This window comes from Pan troglodytes, chromosome 8 (genome assembly GCF_028858775.2).
Source record: "Pan troglodytes isolate AG18354 chromosome 8, NHGRI_mPanTro3-v2.0_pri, whole genome shotgun sequence".
Classification (NCBI taxonomy): Eukaryota; Metazoa; Chordata; class Mammalia; order Primates; family Hominidae; genus Pan; species Pan troglodytes.
The window spans coordinates 47,843,936-47,856,695 of NC_072406.2; positions in this window are offsets into that span (position 1 = coordinate 47,843,936).

Here is a 12,760-nt window from a genome sequence, read left to right on the forward strand (position 1 = left end):
AACCTTCTGGATTTTTTTTTCTTTTTTACTTTTTTTGAGACAGAATCTCACTGTGTCACCCAGACTGGAGTGTGCAGTGCTGTGATCTTGGCTCACTGCAGTCTCCACCTCCGGGTTCAAGCAATTCTCCTGCCTCAGCCTCCCGAGTAGCTGGGATTGCAGGCGTGTGCCACCACGCCCAGCTAATTTTTGTATTTTTAGTAGATACGAGGTTTCACCATGTTGGCCAGGCTGGTCTTGAACTCCTGACCTCAGGTGATCCACCTGCCTCGGCCTCCCAAAGTGCTGGGATTACAGGCATGAGCCAGTGCTCCTGGCCCCTTCTGGATTTCATTGACATTACAAATGCATGTGCTTTGACTTGAAAATGAAACAAAAATACTCTTCATTTTATCTCCAAAAGCTTGACTGGTTAAAGCTGATCAAGGGTGAAAATGGCACTTTAAAAGTCATCAACCTAAGTGTGTAACCTAAATTATGCCATTGGCTACACGAAGTGGGGTTTCTACATGAAACACCGTGATAGAGAGTGGAGCTGGATGCTGTGTGATGTTATCAGCCAAGCTGCCGTCTCCCCAGGACTGCAACCCTCAGGACACCACCAGGCATTTTGCTCTCAGTAGCTTTAAATATCCTTAGTGATGGTCTAATGTGACTCCCACAGGAACACCGTTTGCTGCTTTCTTTTGTAGTTCTTAGTAATAGGAGTCCTTTTTTTCCCCCTAACAACGAATGCACAACCTGATCTTGTGTCTTTGTTTCCCACATTGCATGCATTTCATGCTGTCGTGTTTTGTGTTCTTATTTTCTAAACAAGTAGAAAAAAGAACAGAGATCTACAGGTGTAAATACATGCCTATAAAACCATCCACGATCCTGAGGGTGGATAATAATAATACTACAAACTACGAAATTGATTATATGTCACTGAGAGTTGTCAACTCCTTACATTTTATTCCAGTATGTTCCATGAATAGAACCGGGAAAATTTTAAATCCCAATTAAACAACACTCATTTTCTGACCCAAACCAAACTGAGCTTCCTTTCCTGTTTCCCCAGAGAATATAAACGGATACAGTTAAACTGCCATGGAGCCAATATTTTATTTTTAATTGTGAGACAGAGAAAAAAAAAATACCCAACAAACCTTTCTCCTTTTCAGTTTTGCTTTATATTCTTCATATACTTTTAATGTTGTTTTTGCTTATAGCAAACAAATATAATAATGATAATAACAGGCCGGACACAGTGGCTCACGTCTGTAATCCCAACACTTCGGGAGACTGAGGTGGGTGGATCACCTGAGGTCAAGAGTTCAAGACCAGCCTGGCCAACATGGTGAAACCCCATCTCTACTAAAAATACAAAATTTAGCTGGGTGTGGTGGCAGGCGCCTGTAATCCCAGCTACTTGGGAAGCTGAGAACCGCTTGAACCTGGGAGGCAGAGGTTGCAGTGAGCCGAGACAGTGCCATTGCACTCCAGCCTGGGCAACAAGAGCAAAACTCCATCTCAAAAAAAAAAAAAAATGCTAATAACAAAATCAACCACCTACAACCCACACTCATGTCATTAACCTTGAGTCATCCTGGGGTGGCAGGGGGTGGTGACAATGAGACGAGTGTTCTACTTGAATCCCGTTCCATCACTTGATAACTTTTGGGTTTTATTTTATTTTTTTTTTAGAGATGGGGTCTTGCTCTGTCACCCAGGCTAGAGTGCAGTGGCACAATCATAGTTCATTGCAGCCTCCAGCTCCTGGGCTCAAGCAATCCTCCCAGCTCAGCCTCCTGATCCCTGTGGTCAGATGGAGGATACTGTGATTGATCAGATCCACAACAAATGGGAGAGAGGTGAGTCCCCTAAGTAAGTGATGCTTACAGACAAATACAACATAGTCACCTCCATTCCAAAACCATAACCTCAACAAAAGAAAACATAAAGTCCACTGCTTGTGTGAGGTAGAAAAGTCCACCAGGGCCAGGCGCAGTGGCTCATGCCTGTAATCCCAGCACTTTGGGAGGCTGAGGCGGGTGGATCACGAGGTCAAGAGATGGAGACCATCCTGGCCAACATGGTGAAACCCCGTCTCTACTAAAAATACAAAAATTAGCTGGGCATGGTGGCATGCACCTGTAGTCCCAGCTACTTGGGAGGCTGAGGCAGGAGAATCGCTTGAACCTGGGAGGAGGAGGTTGCAGTGAGCCGAGATCGTGCCACTACACTCCAGCCCAAATGACAGAGCAAGACTCCATCCAAAAAGAAAAAAGGAAAGAAAAGAAAAAGAAAAATCCACCAGAACTTTCTTACTTAGACAACTTTACTTCTTTGTAAGGTTGTTTGCTTTTGCTCATTGTAAATATCATTCCATAATATAAGCAGCAGAGACTCAATGGTTAAGAATCTACCTAACTAAACTATCAATCAAACAGGAGGTATAATAAAGACATTTTTAGACTGGTAAAGTTTCAAAATATTATGTCTTATGTACTATTTCTTAGGACTATCCTAGAAGATATGTCTCATTTAAATGAGGAAATAATTTTTTTTTTTTTGAGACAGAGTCTTGCTCTGTTACCTAGGCTGGAGTACGGTGGCACAATCTTTGCTCACTACAACCTCTGCCTCCCGGGTTCAAGTGATTCTCCTGCCTCAGCTTCCCAAATAGCTGAGATTGCAGGTGTGCACCACCACGCCTGGCTAATTTTTATATTTTTTGTAGAGACGGGGTTTCACCATGTTGGCCAGGCTGGTCTCAAACTCCCGACCTCAGGTGATCCACCCACCTTGGCCTCCCAAAGTGCTGAGATTATAGGCATAAGCCACTGCACCTGGCCAGGAAATAAATTTTTAAGAAGATTACGAATATCCTAGAGGATATACCTCATTTAAAAGAGGGAATACACTAAAAAAAAAACAACAACAACACAGGATGAAGACAGCAGGAACTCCAGCACAGGAGGTGGAGAAGGAACCCCCAGGGTGGTGGGAAGAGCCTGCTGGGATGACGGCTCCACAGAGAGCAACCAGGACAGAGGGGGAGCTGGAGGCGGGGTGTGCAAGAAAGATCAAGAATTCTCAAGGGGGAAAAACAGTAAGATAACAATAAAAATAATAAAAATTATTCAACAAAATATTCAAATAAAAATTATTCAACAAAATAAACAAAAGCCAATAGATAACAATGATTCTGAATTTATTAAGGGAGTTACTGTGCTGTGTTGAGAAAGTTAGAAGGTGGCATAATAGGCAAATGTGAAACCAAGTGAACAAAAACTCAAATGTAGAAACAAAGACGTTCAAATCAATTACTATCTCTAGGGGGGAATAGAACAAGACAAAAAATGTATTCATAGTATACTCAATGGCTCTGTTATGAAGAATACTATACAGATCATAAAATGTAAACAATTAAAATTAATTAAACAAAAACTGTGCTATAACCCTATTGATAAGATTGGGGGTATTGAATAGCAATGTGTGTGTGGAGTGGAAAATAAATAAATGCTTTTCTCCACTTGCACCCAGTATAATTAATAAGTTGACATAGAGAACCTTTTTTATTTTTTATTTATTTTATTTTTTGAGACAGACTCTCGCTCTGTCACCCAGGCTGGAGTGCAGTGATGCAATCTTGGCTCACTGCAACCTCTGCCTCCCAGGTTCAAGCGATTCTCCTGCCTCAGCCTCCCGAGTAGCTGGGATTACAGGTGCACACCACCAAGGCTGGCTAATTTTTGTATTTTTAGTAGAGATGGGGTTTTACCGTGTTGGCCAGGCTGGTCTCGGACTCCTGGACTCAAGCCATCCACCTGCCTCAGCCTCCCAAAGTGCTGGGATTATAGGCATGAGCCACTGCGCCCAGCCATTGCCCTTTTTTTTTTTCAAATACACACTATTTGAAGCTTTCCCCCCACTCAGAGAAACAACGTTATATTCAGTGACCTTCAAGTAATAACAGGAAGTCTCTTTTTCAGGTGCTAAAAGTCTAATCGTGTCTATTCTGATATCAAAACTTTAGTCTAGATTTTGCCCTGGGTATATTGGACTTGAATATAGACACCTCCCCTGTAGAAAACAATGATCAAACCCGAACATGACATGAAAAGCAACGACGGGAAAGTCCTGGAGCATGAACGGAAGGTGATGGTGGCGGGTAAGGAGTGCAGCTGGAGTGCTGGTGCATGCAGGGAGAGAGCCAGACAAGCAAATCCCATCTCTGTGGCTTTTTGCCTGTGGCCGTGTGCAGTCCATGTAGCATGAAGGCCAGTAGACATGGCAAATCCACAGGTTTTCTGGCATGGGGAGCAAGAAAAATGAAGCCAGAAACCCAGGAAAGCTGAAGAGAATGAGAGGGTCCCAGAGGGAAACATTTAGAAATGGGATGCTCAAATTACATCTCTCACAGACCCCAGAGGAACACATATGTGAAACAGGCTTAAAGCAGCCCAGCTCAGGAAATTAAATCTAAACTGAGAACACAGCTACCATCCAAGAGATACTCTTCACGCTAAAATTTCCTACTAACACAAAGGGGGAAAAACACGCATTGGAGAAAAATAACAGAATCCAGAATCTCCACAATTTAATATTTGAATTCCAGGATCAATCCAAAATTACCTGTCATATGAAGAATCAAGAACATGGAATTTGGCCAGGCGTGGTGGCTCACACCTGTAATCCCAGCACTTTGGGAGGCCGAGGCGGGTGGATCACCTGAGGTCAGGAGTTTGAGACCAGCCTGGCCAACATGGTGAAACCCCGTCTCTACTAAAAATACAAAATTAGCTGGGCGTGGTGGCATGTGTCTGTAGTCCCAGCTGCTCAGGTGGCTGAGGCAGGAAAATCCTTGGACCTGGGAGGCGAAGTGTGCAGTGAGCTGAGATCGTGCCACTGCACTCCAGCCTGGGTGACAGTGCGAGACTCTCTCAAAAAAAAAAAGAAAAAAAAAGAAAAAGAAAAGAGAAAATGGAATTCATTCTCAAGAAAAAAGAGAATCAATCAAGCCACATCCCAATTTGAACCCAGTTGAAACTCACAGACAGGATTTTAAAGTAGATATTGTAACTACTGTCAGTAAAGTAAAAGACACATGTTTTCAACTGAAGAAAGTCTCAGCAAATAGAAAATCTCATCAGAGGAAAGACTAAATGAAATGCAAGATAAGTCAATCAAAATTACCCAGGCCTGGCGTGGTTACTCACGCCTGTAATCCCAACATTTTGGGAGGCTGAGGCGGGAGGATCACTTGAGCCCACGAGTTTGAGGCTGCAGTGAGCCATGATCATGCCATTGCCCTCCAGCCTGGGCAACAGAGCAAGACCTGTCACAGATACAAAAAAAGAAAATTGACCCCAAATAGTCATAGACAAATATTCTAGAAAAGTCATTGAACTTTTAATGAAATGATAGGCTTTTTTGGGCAGCCCAACACACAAAAATCTAGTTATTTACAAAAGGGGAAAACTCAGGCTGGCCTTGGATTCCTTTGTGTGCTATTTTAACCCATATTAAACAGTAGAACAACACTCACAAGATATTTAAGGAAAGAAAGGGACAAGAGCGGTCTGCTGAGCCTAACTGTCCTTAGGTGTAAGTCTAGAGATGCAGTTTTTTGTTTTGTTTTGTTTTGTTTGTTTTGTTTTTGGGACAGTGTCTGTCACTCACTCTGTCGCCCAGGCTAGAGTGCAGTGGTGCGATCCTGGCTCACTGCAACCTCCGCCCCGCCGGGTTCAAGCGATTCTCCTGCCTCAGCTACCCGAGTAGCTGGGACTATAGGTGTGCGCCACCACACCCGGCCAAGATGCAGAGTATATTGATCCTTGTGTCATCCTTAAGGACACTATTTAAGGACTACTTAAGGACAATAGGGTGTCTATTTTAGCTGAGTAATAAATAATTGGAGTAATGAGGGTAAGATATTCTGGGTGGGTCTTGAATATCCAGAGCCACGGAACTAAGACTAAAACAGATGGGGTGGAAGGAGAGTGACAGAACAGACTGAAAATGGCATTTGCTTGGCAATGCAGAAAGAATGCCACTGACACAAACAGTGAGTGGGGAAATGAGGTAAGAAGGAGGATAAGCTCATGAACATGTCATCAGTAGTAACTGGTCAGCTGGGCGCTGTCGCTCACGCCAGTAATCCCAGCACTTTGGGAGGCCAAGCTGGATGGATCACGAGGTCAAGATATCAAGACCATCCTGGCCAACATGGTGAAATGCCCTCTCTACTAAAAATACAAAAATTAGCTGGGCATGGCGGCGTGCACCTGTAGTCGCAGCTACTTGGGAGGCTGAGGCAGGAGAATTGCTTGAACCTGGGAGGTGGAGGTTGCAGTGAGCTGAGATCGCGCCACTTCACTCCAGCCTGGCGACAGAGCAAGACTCCGTCTCAAAAAAGAAAAAAAAGTAGAAACTGGTCGTCAAAGGGTACCATTTAAACCTGGTCCTTGGCCCCCTTGCCCTCAGATCCAGTCCTCACCCCTTTGCTGCTCTGATCAGTGTCACGAGAAGGCTGGGCCCTGCAAGCTGTGTTTCATAACTCCTGTGTCTCCTGACGTTTTTCTGGGTCGGCCATGTCAAGACACAAGAGGACAACTGGAAAGTGACAGGAAGGAGAGAAGCTTGGGCAACATTGCCAGTAGCAGGTGCATTGCCTCTGGGGCTAAAGCTCCTACCCCACAACATTTTTCTTTTCTTTTCTTTTCTTTTTGAGACAGAGTTTCACTAATTTTGTATTTTTAGTAGACACCGGGTTTCATCGTGTTGGCCAGGCGATCCGCCCACCTCAGCCTCCCAAAGTGTTGGGATTACAGGCATGAGCCACCGCACCCAGCCCACACATTTTTCTTAGGTCACAGCTACTACCAGGTAACCCCTGTCCCCCAGTCACACCACCTCCTCCCACCCACCTAGAGGAAGTCATGGCTTTCTGGTGTTACTAATCTGTGGGTTCCTACCCAGTCTCATTCGGCTTCTTGACTCTTCTACCACCCATGTAGCCAATTTCCTGAATTAAAGTCAATCATTAGTTTTTTGTTGTTGCTTTTTCTTTTCTTTCTTTCTTTTTTTTTGAGACAGCGTCTTGTTCTGTTACCCAGGCTGGAGTGCAATGGCACGATCTCAGCTCCCTGCAACCTCCGCATCCTGGGTTCAAGCAATTCTCCTGCCTCGGCCTCCCAAGTAGCTGGGACTACAGGTGATGCTACCACGCCCAACTAATTCTTTTTTGTTTTTTTTTTTTTTTTGTATTTTTGTAGAGATGGGGTTTCACCATATTGCCCAGGTTGGTCTTGAACTCCTGACCTCAGGTGATCCACCCGCCTCGGCCTCCCAAAATGCTGGGATTACAGGCATGAGCCACCACGCCCGGCCTAAAGCCTTTAAAACCTAAAGTTTTAAAGGCTTTAGTGGGGTTTCTGTTTTTCTAGACCCTGACTGATACTAAAATTGACAGCTCAAGTAACAAAAGTGTAAACATATTAAAAGAACAAAGGTTGGCCGGGCGCGGTGGCTCATGCCTGTAATCCAGCGCTTTGGCAGGCCGAGGTGGGTGGATCACCTAAGGTCGAGAGTTCGAGACCAGCCTGACCAACATGGAGAAACCCAATCTCTACTAAAAATACAAAATTAGCCAGGTGTGGTGGTGCCTGCCTGTAATCCCAGCTATTCGGGAAGCTGAGACAGGAGAATCGCTTGAACCTGTGAGGTGGAGGTTGGGGTGAGCTGAGATCGCACCACTGCACTCCAGCCTGGGCAACAAGAGCGAAACTCTGTCTCAAAAAAAAAAAAAAATGTATCGTTATAGCCGGAAGCAGTGGCTCACGCCTATAATCCCAGCACTTTGGGATGCCGAGGTGGGTGGATCACTTGAGGTCAGGAGTTTGAGACCAGCCTGGCCAACATAGCGAAACCCAGTCTCTACTGGAACATATAAAAATTAGCCAGGCATGGTGGCACACGCCTGTAGTCCCAGCTTCTCAGGAGGCTGAGGTGGGAGAATTGCTTGGACCCAGGAGGTGGAGGTTGCAATGAGCCAAGATTGTGCCACTGTACTCCAGCCTGGGCAACAGAGTGAGATTCCATCTAAAAAAATAAGTAAATAAGGACCGGGCTTGGTGGCTCACTCCTGTAATCCCAGCACTTTGGGAGGCCGAGGCAGGCGGATCACAAGGTCAGGAGATCAAGATCATCCTGACTAACACAGTGAAACCCCATCTTTACCAAAAATACAAAAGATTAGCTGGGCATAGTGGCACGTGGCTGTAGTCCCAGCTACTTGGGAGGCTGAGGCCAGAGAATTACTTGAAACTGGGAGGCAGGCTGCAGTGAGCCAAGATCACGCCACTGCACTCCAGCCTGGGTGACAGAGCAAGACTCCATCTCAAAAATAAATAAATAAAAACAAAAATAAAAACTAAATTACAAAATAAAATAAAGTTATTATAAAGGTGTCTACTAGAAAAAATATACTAATTTTTCTAAATATACTAATATACTAATCTTTCTAAATATATTAATCTTTCTAAATATCAGAAGAACTACATATAAAAAACAAAGCAAAAGCAAATAGACAAATTTTAAAAAAATGGAAAACAATATAACAGATCTAAGACTAAACATACCTTAGTCACATCTATGAATACAAATGGGATTAGCATCCCAACTAAGAGAAAAACGTTTTTAAGTTAAATCATAAGGCAAAACATAATTCTCTCTACCTGAAACACAACTAGAACAGAATATTGAAAATGAAAAGATGAGTAAAGCTGTATTAAGGGAGAGTGCACTAGAAGAAAGCAAAGGTCATGGTTTTTTTCTTTTTTTTGAAGGAGTTTCGCTCTTGTTGCCCAGGCTGGAATGCAATGGCGCGATCTCGGCTCACCACAACCTCTGCCTCCCAAGTTCAAGTGATTCTCCTGTCTCAGGTTCCCAAGTAGCTGGGATTACAGGCATGCACCACCACACCCGGCTAATTTTGTCTTTTTAGTACAGACGGGGTTTCTCCATGTTGGTCAGGCTGGTCTCAAACTCCCGACCTCAGGTAATGCACGCACCTTGGCCTACTAAAGTGGTGGGATTACAAGCATGAGCCACTGTGACCGGCCAGGTCATGGCTTTAATTTAATTTTAGGTAAATTGGAGTTCAGGCCAAAAAAAAAAAAAAAAGATTAAGTAAGACCAATAAAAACACCTTGTAATGCTAAAGGGTATGATTCACAGTGAAGATATAATAGTTATAAATAACTGAGTACCAAATAACAATGCAATGGCACTCATAAACTTGGAATTACAGGATACAAAAGGAGAAAGAAACAGAATCACGCTGGTTTCATTCCTGACTCTATAGTCTATGACAAATCAAATTAATAAAAATGAAATCAATAATATAGAACTCTCATATAATCTATGTTAAACATGATCGTTCATATAGATATATATATTCTCTACACATAGAGCATATGCTTATTTCAAGAATATTCAAGAATAGAACATTCAGGAAAATTGACCACATATGAGGCCACGAAAAAAACCTCAATACATTCCAGAACATAGAAATAGCATAGGCAGCCTTCTTTGGTCACAATGCAATAAAATGATAAATTAATTTTTAAAAACAGATAACAAAAATTCCTTTTCACCTGAACATCTTTAAAGTTTATCCTATATGAATTTAAAGAAATTCTTCTTAACTCTTGGAACAAAATATAATATTAACCTAAATCACAGGACTTCTAGAAAATAAAAATAACAAAAACAATACATTTTCCACACCTTGGAATCTATGAGATAGTGTTAAGGTAGTAGTGGAAGATAAATTCATAGGTTTAAATACTTAAATAAATAATAAATAAAAACCAAATGAACCAAGCGTCTAGCTTAGAAAAAGAACAATAAAATAAACGGAAGGGATGTAGAAAGAATGAATTAATAAAAATAAAAACAGAACTTTCTAACTTAGTGAATTAGAAAACAGAAAAAAAAGAAGTAAACTGAATCTTTGGGGAAAAGAATTAAAGAATAGAAAAGCACTAGCTAACCTAATACAGAAAAAAACAGTAGAAAATGCAAATGTACAAAATAAGAAAGACTAAGAGAAAACCACGAAACTATATTAAATTAAAACGACCATAAGGAAATACTTTGGTCAACTCCATGAAAGTAAAATTTGAAAACTTGGATGAAAAATACAATTTTCTTGGAAAATATAATTTAGCAAAATGGATCCCAAAGAAAAAAAATCAAAGCATTCTGATTCTCATACAACAAAGAGAAAAAGTTGCCAAAGAGCTCCCTCAGAAATGCCCAACTAGTGTCACAGGGGCATTCTAAGATATCTTTAAAGAGCAGGTAGTACTCAATTCTGTGTAAATTGTTCCAGCATGTAGAAAAGAAGGAACATGCTTGAATTATTTTATGAAATATAACATTGATTTCAGAACCTGAGATGGCACACTTCAACCAAGAAAACTACAAATGCATCTCATGTATTAATGCAAAAATCATAAGAAACAAATAACTTTCAAAAAATTACATGGGAATAATGTGGGGACAATTTTGTGACCACTGTTTAGAAAATGCAATCTGACACAACTTCGAGTATGGACCAGTTGCCTCAGGTGAACCCTGGGTGCTGGACCTGGAATCAGCCAATGGCCGTGTTCCTCTCCCAGATAGCTGCCCAACACCACACCCTTAATGCACATTCCTTCGTGGGTTCATTCTTCAGCAGGCAGCACAAGGCCATTCACTGCTCCTACTGCCTCTTTTTATATAGTATCAGAAAGTTCCAGAGAGACTGGGCACACTGGCTCACGCCTGTAATCCCAGCACTTTGGGAGGCCGAGGCAGGTGGATCACCCGAGGTCAGGAGTTCAAGACCAGCCTGGTCAACATGGTGAAACACCATCTCTACTAAAAATACAAAAATTAGCTGGACATGGTGGTGCATACCTATAATCCTAGCTACTCGGGAGGCTGAGGCAGGAGAATCACTTGAACCCAGGAGGCAGAGGTTACACACTGAGCCGTGATCGCACCACTGCACTCTAGCCTGGGTGACAGAGGAAGACTCCGTCTCAAAAAAAAAAAGAAAGAAACTACCAGAGAGTTCCAGAACCTTCCTTCAAAACTGGGAGATTCCTGGCCCTTATTCAAGAGGTCCCCCCTATGACTAGCTGCCTCCTCAGATAAACAACATTTCCAGTGATCTTTAATGGATGATTATGGGGTTCTGTGATGCCCTTCGATGTAACATATTTGTGTATTTTTTGTTTGTTTTGCAGAGATGGGGTCTTGCTATGTGGACTAGGCTGGTCTCAAACTCCTGGGCTCAAGAGATTCTCCTGCCTTGGGCTCCCAAAGTGCTGAGATTACAGGCATGAGCCACCACACCCAGCCCATATTTGTGTTTTAATTGTGGACTTCCTTCACTTTTAGATCCTTTAAATAAAAGATTCAGGCATTGGAGGTACTGTGTCCTGTTAAGAGGAAGGACATTGGGGTGGGGGGGCTAGTAAGCATTTGGCGTCTCCCATATTACACAGTGTAAGTGACTTTTGATGGCTTCAACAGGCAGCCTAGCCTATTAGTACTGCAGCTGGGGACCCACATGGTATCTGGTATTTCTACCACAAGTTAGCTGAGGTATTTGTAAAATCAGCATATTCTTAGGTGCATGTTGTCTAAATCATGACTGCCAAGTTCCCAGGAGGAACTCGACTATCCTGTATTTCCAGGATTTCTCCCCTTTTCGGCTGCACCCGGTTGAGCACTTGCTTGTAAGCCCAGGTCTCCATGCCTAGAACTAATGGTTACCCCAAGGCCCTCTCTTTGCCCTGCAACTGGATGGAATATATCCCATGAACTCTAAAGGGAACCCAGCAGACAGAACATAGCAGTCACTACCTTTAGAAGAAGCTTCCTCAATTAGTTCTCTTTCAGGCTGGAGTTACTCCCGGGCTGGGAGTATCCAGCTTCAGGGAAGGGCTGTCAACCCTGACCCCTGACCCCTGACCCCTCAGGCACCGGGTTGGCTTCTGCAGACATTCCCAGGGCACCCCCTTCTGCCAAGCTTGGGTGTGGACAAGTGTAATTAATCGGGTCCTCACCACCAAAGCTTGTTCAGATTTGTCAGTTGGTTGTTTTTTTAATTATTCCGTTTGTCATTCTTCTCACTGAGGCAGCGGGCTGTTTATCCTACAACACACAGGCAAAGGTGAATCGTGTTAAATGCAGGGAGGAATTAGGGGAGAAGGATTTGGTTTGATGGGGAATTTTCAGAGGAAACGAAAATCAAGTTTATAGATAAAAACAAGGTAGGAAGCAAAGGATTGGGAGATTTTCAGCCTGTGTTACAAAGATTCGACTCTTGCTTCTTCCTAGATGCTGAGTCTACGTGGATTAGAAGAGAGACGCTCACTTCATCCAGGACACAAAGAGAGCAAGCTTGCAGAGCACTTGCCCAGGCCTGCATCCGCCTTCCCTGCCTTCCCTCGGATGGGGCTGGTTGATTGCAGCGGCCTTCACCACATTGGGTAGAAGCAGGGAGACATGCAAATTAGAAAACCAGGAGATCGTCACAGCAGATCAGTTTTCAAAATCTGGGCTGGACATAAACTGGAGTACTTCTAATCTGATCAGGACACCTGGGGCTGTGGCAGGAAGCAAATTCTATTTTTCAAAAGACAGGAGAATTGCTCTGAGTATCGTGATGGCTCGCACCATCTTTTCCACCAAAATTCCAAGACGCCTTAGC